At 45.0% G+C, this 17,170-nt stretch overlaps 1 protein-coding gene across 2 annotated transcripts in view; it reads right to left on the reverse strand.

Annotated features, from left to right (window-relative positions):
- Positions 1–17,170, reverse strand: part of CFAP299 (cilia and flagella associated protein 299) — a 328,820-nt gene that overhangs the window by 161,414 nt on the left and 150,236 nt on the right. The window lies entirely within an intron of this gene.

Genomic DNA, 17,170 nt, shown 5'->3' on the forward strand with positions numbered 1-17,170 from the left:
TACCCTCTCAAGAGTTGCACATTTTAGTCCCAGCCCACTGGCTGACTAATCGTTCTTGCCTTCTGAAACTCTGCGTTTCAGACTCAGCCTATGAATTCGAGCATAAAGAATTTCTAAAATGGTCTTCTGGCCTCTCCCTGTGGTGCGCAAACTGCTGAAGGCTATATAAACCATTTTCTTGATCAGGGAAATAACGTGAAATTCCTATCACTCTGCAATATGATTTAGTCATGTCTTCTGGGGGGTGAAATGAATCTTAAACTCAAGCCTTCGCACACAGCAGAAAAGGAGTTGTCAACACCAACTATGTAACTGCTATAAATCAGGCCACTAAAATAATAAAACTGTCTTTTATAACAATGAGAATTCTAAAAACAATTTGGGGACTTTTCTTTGGTTTGCATTTTGCTTAGCGCTGCTGTACTAGAGCCATACTCCACAACCAGAGCAGCTAGGTATGGTCTTCTGACAGGTAAAGTCTGCCTGGGAAGCTCATGATCTCAGCAACGGGAGCATTCAGAAAAGCTATGGAATGGCAAAGCTCCAGGCTAAACATTGAGAAACCTTAACAATAGCTGCAGAAGGATATTTGGGCCTAGAACTTTAGTGGCTGTAAACTGAGATGGGTCTTGGACTGCTGAACTTACTTTTAAAATAGTTTTGGTAGTTTTGTCTTGGAACCTCTGTTTCTACCAGGCAGATGCTCAAAACGTCCTAAATTGGACACGCAGTTATCACGTGGGAAGTGACTTGAGAACAACCAAGTATGCATCCAAGAGGATTCATACAGATTACCGAAAGCGGTCACAATAATTGCACATGATAAATGGGCATGCAATGATCCATTGGTATGCTAAGTTCACCAGAAAAACCTGGCCTTGGAATCTCTATGCATAACCCCATCATCTGTTATTGCTTATGCAAAGAGAACATATATTAGTGTCACATGGTCTGAGGGTGGGAGGGAGCAGGCAATACATTACAACTTAGCGAGATAGTTTTAAAACACACACACATACACACATCCATTTTGTAAACTTAACATATTCATATATAATTCCCACAGGGTTCAATGGTGCTTCCTGATGCAAACAAGCTTATACAGAGGCCTGTCCAACACAGCATGTTGCCGCTTTTTATTATATTTGCATGTATTTGCACACTGTCCTTCGACCAGATAGCTCCCAAGGCTTCATAATGAAATACGAAACAGGGGTAAAATGAAGACAATAAAATCAGATTGGTGCAGATATGGCATTAACACTCGATTAAATCTAGAGGGGGTCTCCTTCATTGCCTGATGGTTCAATGTTAATTATTATTATTATTATTATTATTATTATTATTATTATTATTATTATTAATTTATATCCTGCCCTCCCTGGCCAAAGCTGGGCTCAGAAGAGATAACAAGTAAAAATAGCATAGTATACATAAAATCACACAGTCAATTAATTAAAATACATTCTAAAGTCAATTAAGAATCAAATTAATAGCAACCATTGGGCTAGAGTTCTATGAGGATTACAGAAGGAGAGGGGGGGTCAGGCTGTGCCCTGGCCAAAGGCCTGGTGGACCAGCTCCGTCTTGCAGGCCCTGCGGAAAGATGTCAAGTCCCACAGGGCCATAGTCTCTTGTGACAGAGCGTTCCACCAGATCGGGGCCACAGAAGAAAAAGTCCTGGCTCTGGTCGAGGCCAGCCTAACCTCGCTGTGGCCCAGGATCTCCAAAATGTTTTTATTTGCAGACTGTAAGGACCTTCGTGGGACATACCAGGAAAGTTAGTCCTGTAGGTACGAGGGTCCTAGGCTGTATAGGGCTTTAAAGGTTAAAACCAGCACCTAAGAAGAAGAAGAAGAAAAAGAAGAAGAAGAAGAAGAAGAAGAAGAAGAAGAAGAAGAGGAGGAGGAGGAGTAGTTTGGATTTGATATCCTGCCTTTCACTCCCCTTCAGGAGTCTCAAAGCGGCTAACATTCTCCTTTCCCTTCCTCCCCCACAACAAACACTCTGTGAGGTGAGTGGGGCTGAGAGACTTCAAGAAGTATGACTAGCCCAAGGTCACCCAGCAGCTGCATGTGGAGGAGCGGAGACGCGAACCCGGTTCCCCAGATTACGAGACTACCACTCTTAACCACTACACCACACTGGCTCTCTTAAACCTGATCCTGTACTCCACCGGGAGCCAGTGCAGCTATAGCACCGGGCGAATGTGATCCTGCGGCGAGGACCCCATAAGGAGTCTTGCCGTGGCATTCTGCACCTGCTGGAGTTTCTGGGTCAGTACCAAGGACAGCCCCATGTAGAGTGAGTTACAGTTAGGCTTCAGGAACCAGAAACAAGGGGAGGTCAGCAAGGAAAAATTCTGGTCTCACATCCCCTTCCAGCAGAAAATGTTAAGGAGCTGGTACAGCTCTGAGGTACTACTACTACTACAACAACAACAACAACTTTGTCATCACACTCTTGTCAGTTAAAACCCTGACATTTGTTAAACAGCAAATGTGTGTTAACTTTTCATTTAAGTGTGGGGTGTGTTCAGGGGTTGGAACTCCTCGATCTCAGGCCCACATTAATAGCTGGAGTCACAGAATAACTATATTGCAATAGAGGGGGCATTCCTAAACCCCGAGGGGGGGAAACACATCACCTCCACATCACCCATGTCAACCGAAAGTACAATCCGAATACCAAATGTTGCACCATGATGTCTTTAACCCCACTTGTGAAAAAACTCAAGATGTAGCTCCCCCCGTTCCCCATCGAGCACACAAAGGAGTGGTTAACCTCCACTCAAAAGATAATAAGCAGGAAATCTCTGCTGAAGCTTGTGTATTTGGCTGTTATTGGTTTCCATCCTAAAATATCAATTAAATACCATTCTCTCTTGGCCAGGAATAATTTGCTCTCCCGCCAGCACAAAGAAACTGGCAGCAACACTGTCCACCTGCTATTGTGCATGACAATGAAATTAAAATATTTGGAGAATTTGGCAGGCCTACCCTTTTGAAACTATGCTGGTAGTTATAACAGAGAGCTATGCCGAAGCGCACCGCTTCTGCCCACGAGAGGAAAAATAGCCCTGTATATAAAACTACTGGTGGTCAGCAGCTGGCCTTTCAAGATAAGACATTTGGTCAGGTGGCATGACTGATGAAGCTGTTGCTCTTTGGTGGAAACAGTAGGAGAAGATGTGAAGAATGCCACCCCCCTCCACAAGATGCACACGTTGACCTCAATGGGTGAAAGGCAGAGCTCTGTTTATTCAGGTGCAATAATACAAATCATTGTGGGCTGCTCTGCAATGATAAAACAAAGACGATTCCAAAGAATGCACTCCATGTGGGATTTCCAGGGCTCCACTGTAAGCACACTGTATATGCAATATCAAGTGACAGCCAGGAGCAAAATTATTGTCGTTTGGGGCCCTGGAGCCTCCAGCCGGAGCAGCTTTTGGAAACGGGGAAGTTTAATGGTGCTACAGAGTCTAATTGGAAGAGGGGGAATAGCATGGGGGGACGAGGGGGGAGGAGGGGAAGAGGGTTAGGGTTGCCTCCCCAAACAACCTATTTTAGCTCTCCTTGTCTTTTCATGTGAAAATAAATGATAGGGAATGCTATTAAAATGACAATCCGTGTCCCCTTCTCCTCACTTTACGAGCTGATTGCTCTATTTCTTCATGCGCAAGTTATAAACTATGGCCTGCCTTGGCCACATAGGATCTTAATGGCCGCATGTGCCTAATTAAATGGAAACGTTTTAGCTTCACTTAACCTTTGGGCAGCGTTTCCAACATGGAAACTTAATAACTAGCGAAAGAGAAAGACGTGGCAGGCAAGGCTGCCTAGGAAAGGGAGCTATAATCCCTTCCTCCCGCAACGTGGTAATCCAAAGTGCTGCAGGCCCAAACCAGATGCAGGGGGCAGCCGGCCTATGACTTTCAACCATGGCTAGACCCCAAGCATGTCCCAAGTGGAGATGGTTAAATTTGCCAAGAGGCTGAGGGCACTGGGGTGCTGAACCCTCCACTAGGAAAAAGCACACCAAGAACTCAGGCCAATGTAAGTTTCAATAGGGGGAGTGGTCCCTACTCGCGAGTAGGGACCACTCCCACTATTGAAGCTTACATTGGCCTGAGTTCTTGGTGTGCTTTTTTCTTGGTATATTTAATAACAAGAACTCCAACTTATTGAACCCTCCACTAGGCCTGGGAACTTCTCCTCCAGAAGTCCTTCTGCCATTTTCTCCTATCCCGGTTCGCTTCAGTTGGGGAAATATATGAGTTTCAGCACCCGCCACCTGCCCTTTTCTTTTACACATGACAGAAAGCCTGCTGCCATCATATGTGCTTCTGCCCTGACCAGGAGCACCAACTTGAAGAAAATATTTGGGGGAGGGGCGGACAAGGAAAGTGATGTGGGAGAGAGGTTGTGGAACGGGGAGGAAGAAGGGATGGCAGGGGGTGGAAACTTGAAAGTAAACCAGGCATCCCTAAACTCGGCCCTCCAGCTGTTTGGGGACTTTTGTTGTTGTTGTTGTTTAGTCGTTTAGTCGTGTCCGACTCTTCGTGACCCCATGGACCAGAGCACGCCAGGCACTCCTGTCTTCCACTGCCTCCCGCAGTTTGGTCAAACTCACGCTGGTAGCTTCGAGAACACTGTCCAACCATCTCGTCCTCTGTCGTCCCCTTCTGCTTGTGCCCTCCATCTTTCCCGACATCAAGGTCTTTTCCAGGGAGTCTTCTCTTCTCATGAGGTGGCCAAAGTATTGGAGCCTCAGCTTCAGGATCTGTCCTTCCAGTGAGCACTCAGGGCTGATTTCCTTCAAAATGGATAGGTTTGATCTTCTTGCAGTCCATGGGACACTCAAGAGTCTCCTCCAGCACCATAATTCAAAAGCATCAATTCTTTGGTGATCAGCCTTCTTTATGGTCCAGCTCTCACTTCCATACTACAATTCCCATAATCCCTGACCACTGGTCCTGTTCGATAGGGATGATGGGAGCTGTAGTCCCAAAACAGCTGGAGGGCCAAGCTTGGGGGTGCCTGCTCTCCCTCTCCCCCCCCCTCGTCCCCTAGCTCTTACAATTTCAACCTTATGTGGTTGAAATTGCAAGTCTGGGAAGGATTTAACTGAGAGGAGTCCTAGTTTCATTGTTTTTTAATGATAAGCAACCAGGAGTCTCTCCCTCTCTCAGCCTAGCATAGCTCTGTGAAGCCGCCCTGTGGATTCATTCTCTTTGCCCAACTCCAGCTCTCTTGCAACCCTTTTGCAAGGGCTTGCTGGGAAACAAAGTCCAAACGTGGAAGCGGAAGACAGGCATCAATGCCCTTCAACTTATTTTTTTTTGGGGGGGGGGGAGGTGTGCCTCAAATATTTTATGTGGGGTGTGTGTAAAGGGACTTGGGTCCCTAGGAGTTGTCCCCTATAGCCGTGTCAGATACATTGATGGTACAGCGGTACCTCAGGTTAAGTACTTAATTCGTTCCAGAGGTCCGTTCTTAACCTGAAACTGTTCTTAACCTGAAGCACCACTTTAGCTAATGGGGCTTCCTGTTGCCGCCACGCCGCCGGAGCACGATTTCTGTTCTCATCCTGAAGCAAAGTTCTTAACCCGAGGTACTATTTCTGGGTTAGCGGAGTCTGTAACCTGAAGCATCTGTAACCTGAAGCGTATGTAACCCGAGGTACCACTGTATTCTACTTCTCTGAGCTGGCCTTGAACTTTTCCCTCTGAGCTCCTATTCAAAACTGTAGCTTCCTAGGCCCTGAGCAGCACCTGCCTTGCTCTACCCTTTCTCTCTGTGTGTAGTCACTGCCTTTCCTTGCTCCCCTGCAGACCTATCTGATTCCTGCATTGCAGGAGGTTGATCCTTGGAATCCCTTCCAACGCTACAGCTGACAATTCTTGTGCAGCAAAGCACCTCACGGGTCCAGCGCTTCGCCTTGTTCCTGCCTCCTTGCATTGCCCTGCTAGATGTCTCCCTGATCCTCAGCCCCACCAGCTCCCTCTTCTATCTACTTTCTCCCCAGCCTCCTTTTCCATAGCCGACTTGGGCTCGGCTTCTAAGCCACAGTTGTGTTTTAAGTCCTTGCACTGAGCACCTTGGCCTGGCTCGCTTTGCTGGAAAGACACCCACCCCACCCTATGTCCTGGCAGTAGTGTCTGCCCCCTTGTCTGATTCCCTAGAGGCCCCGATCCTGCAAGAGAGACACCAGGCCCTTCCAGGGCGTGACGCTCACACAGCTTTTTATAAATGTGTGAGCAGATTCAGGTGTTACTTTTGGAACGTGCAGGCGTCATTCTTCTGCCTGCAGAATTGTCAATTGGTTACATATGGGTCTGATACGCCCACAACATTCTGGACTTGATAAATATCCACAATTTCACTTGAATCAAGGTTTCAGCACCTCATTTATAAAGACTAAGCAAATCTGTTTCGCTCTGGACTTTGAGGGATCCCGACATTTTTATTCTTATTTTATCTCATTTTTTTTCTGCTACGCTGGTTGCTTTAGCCTTACTTTACACCGTTGCTTTCACTCTACCTGTTTTGTTTACCTAGGAACAGCTGTCTGTCGTGTTTTTTGGGTGTGCGTGCGTGCAGGGGTGAGCCTTCCCTTCACAACTGTGTCACAAAATTTGGTGGCAGAAAAAAATGGAAGCATGGGGCATTCTGCAAGTGGGCCACCAATTGGCAATATTGGGCTTAGTTAGAATACAGCATCTAGAAAACATCACAGGCCACCCTGCCACATGCTGTGATTTTCATATTCTCCTACCTGTGTAGAAACCTACCGTATTTTTCGCTCTATGACACACTTTTTCCCTCCCAAAAAGTAAGGAGAAATATCTGTGCGTCTTATGGAGCAAATGCAGGCTTCACAGCTATCCCAGAATCCTCTTCAGGGCAGGGGGAGCCTTCATTCCACTGCCCTGAAGAGGCTTCGTGCAGCTCTCCCAGAAGCCAGAACAGTGAGAGGGATCGCTGTGCAGCGATCCCTCTTGCTGTTCTGGCTTCTGCCATTCAGAATATTTTTTTTTGTTTTCCTTCTCCAAAAACTAGGTGCGTCTTGTGGTCTGGTGCGTCTTATAGAGCGAAAAATATGGTAGTTTGTGCTCATCTTTCAGATGCAAAATGTAACTGTAATTGGGGTGGTCCAATGCAGCAGTGTGACACAGCTCTCCTGTCCACAACCCTCCCGTCTACCATGCATCCTTGAAATCAGCTTCAGAGGGTTGGAGAGCAGGTTTTAGGGACATGCTTAGGGAGGAGAGGAAATGGAAGCCCCGTTGCCACAGCAGAACTAAGCAGGTGGTATATTGGATACACCCCACTGAATGCAATTACAAGGCTAGCATGCCCAGTGCAGATTGCCATGGTGCTATTGGCACACTACTGCAAAAGAGTGTTGTTGTTGGCGTTTAAAAAAGCAGTTGATTGTGTGGCTGGTGATGTTTTGCACTGCTTTTTGGCTATGCCACAGCCACATTTTTGCCTTGGGGGGAAAAAAGCATTCAATTGCAATTGCTCTAACTAAAAAAAAAGAAGTGTGTTTATTATTGTGTGAGTTGTTGTCAGAATGACAAAATAAATGCCCCAGCTAATAATAATATGAATTTGGATGACCATCTGTCATGGATGCTTTAGCTGAAATTCCTGCATAGCAGGGGGTTGGATTAGATGAATCTTGGGATCCCTTCCAACTCTACGATTCTATGAAATGTGTAGCGGTGTAACTTTGTACCAGCATAAAGAATGCACATCTGCCTATATTATTTATACCACACCTTCAAAACCAAAAGAGTGCTGCATAACTTGATTTCCCCCCCCCCCACACATAAGAATGGAAGAGAGCTAATATCAAAACTAAAGTTTGGTGATTTGGCTTCAAATTGCACCCGTGTTCATACATGTGCTTTTACTAGGATGGACTTGTGGTTCCTATAGAGCAGAATTTGCCTTAACAGCTTCCGCTGAAAGCCAAACAGAACGCACCCATGTTTTGATATGAGACGTGACTAATGCTCTCTGGGCAACATCTGCTTTTCTTTCTTTGTACTGCTCTGTATTTGCCCTGGACATTTTTGCAACTCCAGGTGTATTTTCTTTTCTCCGCGTTTGTGTTTCTCTCACCGGACTCTGTGTGCGCAGCCACGCTGAAAATTGCACTGGAATTGCACTCTTATGCATTGGAAACTGCTGCTTAAGTCCCACTCAGTCAATGCTCTTCGGATCTGAGAGGACAAACATATATCAGCTGCCTTATAATTAATCCAACCATTCTCCCATCTAGTGCAGTGCTGCCTGACTGGCAATGGCTCTCTGAGGTCTCAGGCAGAATTCTTTCCCAGTTCTATTACCTGAGATCTTTTAACTGTACTAGCCAGAAACTGAAAGGGAGACTTTCTGTGTGCAATGCCTTCTTATGAGTGAGCTAGAGCCCCTTTGCATAAACAGGACCCGAAAACTGAGTGGAAGAAAGTGCTTAGCCTTTACGCCCATTCAATCTACAGGAAGGGTGAATGGTGGATGTTCTAGGATGCTGAGATGCAAACAGAAATAGTGCTTCACTCCACACACATGCAAACCACCCTACGAAGTCTAGCTCTTAGTGCAGACCCATAAACAGAGCCATTGGATATACCAGACTCATCAATTTATTTTAACTTTTTCACATCCAGTCTGTTGGGATCTCTGCTCGGCCAAGCTGATAAAGCTCATTTTCCTCCGGCTGAGTCCTTTGGAATTGCCTCCGACGATAAATAACGACCTGAGCCTTTGATGAGGCCTCAGGCACATTCCCGTTCAGCAGAGTTTCCAGCACAGGGAAGTGATGAGATTTATGGCTACATGCTATGCTTTATTACTAAGCTACGCAGACAGAAAGATACATCCTCTCTCTATGAAAGCAGAGAGCAACTGAAACAAAGGAACAGGAAACCAGTAAACATCACATCCGTCTCCTGCCTCCGTGAGACTTCCAATAGGATGGAATCCCAGGAATGTAAACAGAGTCCTGTGACTCCAAGAGCACTGCTCAGGGGCAAACAGAAACTAACACAGCCATGCGCAACTGGCCAAGCATCTGGGAAATGATGGGAATACGATGGGAAAGGAAATTGAGCCACAGGATGCTACTGAGCATGGGCTCGTGATCTGCAGCAGGGGTGCGCACCAGGGGAACAAGGTTAGCTCAAGCTATACGGCTGCTGTAGGTGAATATTAATGTTGCTGCATGCTGGAGTGTGATGAAGAGGCTGTAGTTGGGAAAGTCAGTAGGTGGGGGCACCCTGTTGCCTCAGGGGGGGGTCAGGGTGGTAGGAACAGTGCTCCATCCCACTAAAGCTTTCAAGAGTAGCCCAGCATCTCAAGTTCTCTACATAGCTGCCCATCCTGCATTGAGAGCTGGGCCACTGCTGAACCTGAAGCTGCTCTAAATTCTTCCCCTATCTTAGAGCCAAGAAAGGACATTCCATCAATCTTTTTCTCTTTTTAGTTTTGGAACTAATTGAACATTAGAACTTAAGTTCACTCTTGCTGGATCAAACTAAAGGTGCATCTAGCTCTATAGCTGGCATGGGCAAACTTGGCCCTCCAGCTTTTTTTGGGACTACAAATCCCATCATCCCTAGCTAACAGGACCAGTGGTCAGGGTGATGGTAATAGTAGTCCCATAACAGCTGGAGGGCCAAGTTTGCCCATGCCTGCTCTATAGCATCATGCTCCCATCCCCCTTTGAAGGTGACCCATAAACTACAGTTAATCCAGAATGCGGCAGCCAGACTGGTGACTGGGAGCAGCCGCCAAGACCATATAACACTGGTCCTGAAATACCTACATTGGCTCCCAGTGCATTTCCGAGCACAATTCAAAGTTTTGGTGCTGACCTTTAAAGCCTCGGCCCAGTATACCCGAAGGAGTGTCTCCACCCCTATCATTCTGCCTGGACATTAAGGCCATCTCCAAGGGTCTTCTGGAGGTTCTCTCCCTGCGAGATGTGAGGTTGCAGGGAACCAGGCAGAGGGCCTTCTTGGTGGTGGCGCCTGCCCTGTGAAACGCCCTCCCAAGGAAATAAGCAACTATCTGACTTTTAGAAAACATCTAAAGGCAGCCCTGTTTTGGGAGGTTTTTAATGTTTGATGTTTTATCGTGTTTTTAATATTCTGTTAGGAGCAGCCCAGAGTGGCTGGGGAAACCCAGCCAGATGGGCGGGGTATAAACAATAAATTATTATTATTATTATTATTATTATTATTATTATTATTATTATTATTATTATTTTAAAGCTTTTTGTAATACAATATAATATAAATAAATGAACAAACAAAGAGAGAGCGAGAACACAGAGTCCTCTCTCAAAGGCAGCCCTTTAACCCTTGTCAACCACAGAAAGTGGTAGACCATGGGTAGGCAAGCTAAGGCCTGGGGGCTGGATCCAGCCCAATCGCCTTCTAAATCCGGCCCGCGGACGGTCCGGGAATTAGCATGTTTTTACATGAGTAGAATGTAAATATTTAAAATGCATCTCTGGGTTATTTGTGGGGCATAGGAATTCATTCATTTTTTTCTCTCTCCAAAATGTAGTCCGGCCCCCCACAAGGTCTGAGGGACAGTGGACTGGCCCCCTGCTGAAAAAGTTTGCTGACCCCTGTGGTAGACCCTCCCAGCTCTCACCTGGGAGCTTTCCTTTCTCTTCTCTGAAGGGATACACTTTTGAGCTCCTAGGCCAGAACATTTGGCTATTGAGCTGATTTATTCCATGCAGCACCCCGTCTGCTCTCTAACAACCCAACTGCATTCTTCACACATTATTGGGGGCAGTACTTGTTTTACCTGAACAAACACAACACATGAAGAAGAGCCTGCTTCAAATCAGCAGGACTAAATGAAAGCAGGGAGCCCACAACACATGCCTGATTTTCTAAAAGCAGAACCGTCTTGTTCAAAGGCTACCTTGGTATTTGCTATGGTAAAATGAAGACCTCTTTCATAAAGTTGTTCAGCAGGGGTCCACCTGACCTGGAAAACAGGTATTGGAACTCAAAAAAAAAAAGTCTTAAGTATACGTGTGAGGAAACGTGTTGACTCGGAATACGCTGCACAGCTGGTCGTTGTCAAAGTCTGGATATCATCACCTTAGTCCATTGTTAGTCCATGTGGAAGTCTATTGCATCTCCATCTGGCTATATGAGCAGAGGTAAATCACAAGGAAAATCAAACACCTTCCCATTGATGGTTTGAGTGAATGCGAGCAATGTCAAACTGACCACGTATTACATCTTCATTAGGTTTGTTGACCCATGAATAAGCTACCAATTACAGTAAATTAAAAGCACTTGTATCTCAGCAGTTCACCTCATCATTCAGCTTTTCCATTCCCATAATGATCACACTGAATGCGTCTGATAGCAACAGAATTTTCAAATCCCACCCTTTGGTTCAGATACCAAAGAAAATCCCCGTAAAACAACTTTGCTGTTCTGGTTTTCTTCCCAGCAGGGTGATTCCTACAAGACAGCATAAAATATTGTTTCACTACAGTGATGAATAATGTAATTCTCTCCCTCCACCCTGGAATTCTATGGAACAACATCAGCAAGACCATTGACAACCTGTTTCCCCTAACAAATGGAACAGGGTCACGGAATAGGATCAGGTTGAATCCCCGACCCAAACGATGTCCCTGAGTACACAGTATATACATGCTCCAATGATCATTCAGCGATGCACAGTACATGGACTTTCTGGTTCATTTTAACATGGGTACATGTCCATGCATATATTCCTTTCTTCATGCAGAACTCCTCCTTCCCTGTTGAAGTGAAGAGCAAAATCTTTGTGGGAGAACAAAAAGCAGAGACATCACCTTGCCAACAAAGGTCCATATAGTTAAAGCTATGGTTTTCCCAGTAGTGATGTACGGAAGTGAGAGCTGGACCATAAAGAAGGCTGATCGCCGAAGAATTGGTGCTTTTGAATTATGGTGCTGGAGGAGACTCTTGAGAGTCCCATGGACTGCAAGAAGACCAAACCTCTCCATTCTGAAGGAAATCAGCCCTGAGTGCTCACTGGAAGGACAGATCCTGAAGCTGAGGCTCTGATACTTTGGCCACCTCATGAGAAGAGAAGACTCCCTGGAAAAGACCCTGATGTTGGGAAAGATGGAAGGCACAAGGAGAAGGGGACGACAGAGGACGAGATGGTTGGACAGTGTTCTCGAAGCTACCAGCATAAGTTTGACCAAACTGCAGGAGGCAGTGGAAGACAGGAGTGCCTGGCATGCTCTGGTCCATGGGGTCATGAAGAGTCGGACACGACTAAATGACTAAACAACAACAACAACCTCTATGTACTCTAACAATGTCCCTAAAACAGCCAACATCAGCAATCTACCCTTACTATACCTTGCACGAAGACAGTCCCAAGTTCAGTGCCTGATATATTCAGCTATAAGGATCTCAAATATCAGGGCTTAGAAAGATCATCTCCACCTTACACCTTGGAGAGCCACCAGCAGTCAGATTTGTGACTCCTGGACTAGCTGGATCAAAGTAAGTCATCTTTCCTATATTCAGTTTTGACACCAGGTGAAGTGAAGGAAAGCTGAAGAAAACATTACATTTATATCCAGTTTCAGCTTATCAGTTTTGCTTCTTCTCCTTTTCATTTTGGGGGTGGGGTCTGCAAACATTCACAGCTATTAAGACAAAGAGGTACTTTTCTCAAGTGATGGGTGCATGAACCCCAGTCTGGAAACTGCCCCCACCCACTGATTATCCCCACCCCTCTCCTCCCTTTGGTGGGGTGAAGAAGGAAAGGCAGTCAGAGTAGCACCATTCATCAGTATGGGAGGACAATGAAGGAGGGGAGAATGGGCATGAAATACACATCCATTGCCAACTCTTAGAACTGCCGTATGGTTAGGAACTAAAAGACAAGTAGTAATGGCAACCAAAAGAAAAAGAACAAAAATGTTAATTTAATAACTGGCAAATTCATATTTTCACAAATAAAAAAAGTTAACTGAGTAAGAAAGGGCCTCAACTGCCCTCGAACACCACAGTTTTTGTGCTCTGCGGCGATACTCCTTGGTTTTCCACTTTCCCCATGTGGTTTAAATTAGCACCTGCATACCTCCAGTTATTAAATAAGAAACAGCTCTCTTGCTCTCTCTGCTTGACCTGCTGAGCTCTTGTATACAAGAACTTATCCAGAGGCATTAGGCCTTCCCTTATCAGATGTGTGTGGTATGACATAATGAATGCAGCGGTGTAGGGCAACTGGCAGGCGTTCAGTTCCTCCACACTGGGTCACATTCCCCATCGGGCTGTTTCTGTTTTTCTACGGCGCTCAGTGTGGACCAGTGATGCCCGATTCCTTGGAAAGCTGGAATTGAACTTCCAATTCATCGACAACCAATTGGAGGCAATCGACAGAAACTCAGGAGCAAGGAAACCCATCCACGTGGCTGACTATACATACACAAGCCTGTCTGATTTTCAGCAGGTGTTGTGGGGGATGCAAATGGCATCTGCAGTGATAGCAACACTTTAGAGAGTGTCCAAAGCACTGTTTATTATCTCAGTAATAAAAAGTCCAGTAGTGATGTATGGAAGTGAGAGCTGGACCATAAAGAAGGCTGATCGCTGAAGAATTGATGCTTTTGAATTATGGTGCTGGAGGAGACTCTTGAAAGTCCCATGGACTGCAAGAAGATCAAACCTATCCATTTTGAAGGAAATCAGCCCTGAGTGCTCACTGGAAGGACAGGTCCTGAAGCTGAGGCTCCAATACTTTGGCCACCTCATGAGAAGAGAAGACTCCCTGGAAAAGACCCTGATGTTGGGAAAGATGGAGGGCACAAGGAGAAGGGGACGACAGTGGACGAGATGGTTGGACAGTGTTCTCGAAGCTACCAGCGTGAGTTTGACCAAACTGCGGGAGGCAGTGGAAGACAGGAGTGCCTGGCGTGCTCTGGTCCATGGGGTCACAAAGAGCCGGACACGACTAAACGACAACAACAAAAAATAAAAAGTAGTCGGTCTAATTATCCCCATGCTGCAGATGGAAAGGGTGAGTGCTATTGTGCTCAAGTGCTCCTTGATGGTTTCCCACAGGCATTTTGTTGACCACTGTGAGGGAGCTGGACTAGGTGGGCCATTAGTCTGATCCAACAGTCTCTTCTTTTGCTCTTATGTTCTTAAGCTGAGGCTGAGAGAGACAGCAGCTTAAAGCCATTGTAAACTGTACTAACATAAGAACAGCCTGCTGAATCAGGCCAATGGTCTGTTGACATTTCCATTCCACCTTAAGGAGCAGACGTGTGGAATTGTTGCATGTCACATGTCTGTTTACATTCCAGCACAGTATGCTGGGAACTTCCGTTGTGTGTATAGCTTTTGTTTTAGCTGTTCTCTCTGAGACGACATGAGAGAGAGACGACCTGTTACTTTGTCCTGATTTATGATTAATAAATCTGTAGTTGTAGTATGCTTCCACAAGCCTCACGCCTATTCTGTGTGCACAGTTCGATCCGCTGATAGTGTGCCCTGGCTGCGTAAGCCCGGGTCGCTGATTTACATCAGAGCAGATGTGATGGTCTTTGCACTGGGCCACTGGAAGGAGATGGCCCAGCCAGGGCTAGCCAGCTGGCCTCCCAGCCATCTGCATGCTAACATGGTCCACCTAGTCCAGAATCCTGTATGCACAGTGGTCAACCAGATCTTGCATGTGGGAAACTTGCAAGCAGGATTTGAGCACAAGAACATCCTCCTCTTGCTGCCTCTGGCCGTGGAGGAAGAGCAGTTAAAGCTGTATTAAAAATAGCTTTACATGGATATCGTCCAAACGATCAGGAGAGCCCAAATTAGTGAACCTACGGTCACTTCTGTTGAACATCTGGATGAGTATACTGAAAGAAAAGAAAGTCAAGACCTGTTATGGAATATGTTGGCAGCTGCCATAATTTTGGTGGCAAAAAACAACAACCTGTGTAACCTTGAGGCTCCAAACTTAAAGGAACAATGCCTTAACTCATGCCTAGTGGCAGAGACGATAAAATTGAGCAAGGAAGTATGGGGGCTACCTTTAGCTGTTGAGGTGGAAAAATCGTGTCTGGGTTCTGTTACTTGAGATTTCAAGTAGATGATCACAGAAGTGAATTCTCCTGAATGCTGATTTCATCCCCACAGAAAATTTACAAATTTAACAAAGTGAGAAATGTTCTAGTTTGCCTTCTACACAAAATGGATTTTTGAGTATATGGGGTTTGGGGGGGGGGGTTGATTTTAATACAGAAGAGAGTATCACACACATGCCTCCATTAGACAAAGGAGATCACTGTGGAAAAAAGTGTGTGTGAGGTGGAAGGCGGGAGGAATCCTTCCAGCTCCAAATGGAAGGAAACAAAGTGGTATGACCACAGTGTCTGCTTAAGGTGAAAAGAGTTGAGGTGGAGAACATTTGCACCTGACACTGACTCACAGGGAAGGCATGTCCCTTTAAACAGCTCTTTTGCTTTGATGTGCTCAGCCTTGTCTCCCTATTCCATGTGGGTGGCAAGCAACAAAGACTGCAGCTGGATTATTTTTTTTGGGGGGGGGGAGGCCAGGAAAAGGCCTTTTTCCAAATGAAAGAGAAACCCACTGCTTAAAAATGTGGGAAAGGATGCAGAATTACTGTCCAGGTGAGTGCCTGGAAGCAGTGAAGCACAGGTATGGAATCTTACTTTTTAAGGAGAGGCTGGTACCATGGATGCCATTCGAAGAATGCTACTTTTAGAAGACATCTAAAGGCAGCCCTGCACAGGGAAGTTTTTAATGTCAGAGGTCTTACAGTGGTATCTCAGTTTAAGAACAGTCCTGTTTACGAACGATTCAGTTTACGAACTCCGCAAAACCAGAAGCAGTGTCCCGGTTTGCGAATTTTACCTTGGTCTAAGAACGGAATCCATGAAAATAAAACCCAAAGGTGGTTATTACCGATGGAAGCGAAGGCTCAGGAAAAGCTCAATATGGAGGCCAAATGGCCAAAATATTGGCAGATTTTGGAACAAGAAGGTGACAAATTGAAATTGCAGAGTTTTGAGAAACTAAAAGATAAAGTGCGAGACTGGCTACATTATTTTCAGATAATGGAGGCTTATAATTTGGACAAGAAAATTGGCTTCCAGGTGGAAAAATCTAAACTAGAAACAGAACTGTTAGAACCCAAAACTAAGATACTATCAAGAATGTATAACTTGCAGTTGAAATGGAATACTCAGGATGAAACGGTTAAATCTGCTATGATTAAATGGGCACAAGATGTTGGACATAACATTATGTTTGCTGACTGGGAACAGTTGTGGACCACAGGTATGAAATTTACGGCATGTAATGCCTTAAGAGAAAATATTATGAAAATGATATACAGGTGGTACATGACCCCAGTCCAGCTTGCAAAAATTTACCATTTGCCCAATAATAAATGTTGGAAATGTAAAGAAAATGAAGGTACATTTTTTCACCTTTGGTGGACGTGCCCTAGGATTAAGGCTTTCTGGGAAATGATTTATAATGAATTGAAAAAGTTATTTAAATATACCTTTGTGAAGAAACCAGAGGCCTTTCTCTTGGGCATGGTCGGCCAATTGGTGTTAAAAAAGGATAGAACTTTCTTTATGTACGCTACAACAGCAGCAAGAATACTCATCACAAAGTATTGGAAGACACAAGATCTACCCACTCTGGAAGAATGGCAGACGAAGTTGATTGACTTTATGGGATTGGCAGAATTGACTGGCAGAATCCGTGACCAGGGAGAAGAATCGGCAGAAGAAGAATGGAAGAAATTCAAAGACTATTTGCAAAAATACTGTAATATTAAGGAATATTGAGTGATGTTGGATTGAAATTAAGGGGTTATTAGCTGTAATGGTACAAAAGAATATGAAAAAATAGTTCTTTTTTTGTATATAAGTAAAAGTATAAGTTACAATAATTTAAGAAGATGGATAGAAAATAAGGTTTTTAGCTGTAATGCTATGAGATAAGGATTTAATGGATGAACAATTTGAACTGGAATACAAGAAGGGGAGGCATGAGGAGGTCAGGGAAATATGTTATTGAAAAATAAGTTATGAAATTTATGTGTTTTTAATATTTTTTCTTTTCAACTTTTTTCTTTTT

Source organism: Podarcis filfolensis, assembly GCF_964270895.1.
Source record: "Podarcis filfolensis genome assembly, chromosome: 9".
Taxonomy (NCBI): Eukaryota; Metazoa; Chordata; class Lepidosauria; order Squamata; family Lacertidae; genus Podarcis; species Podarcis filfolensis.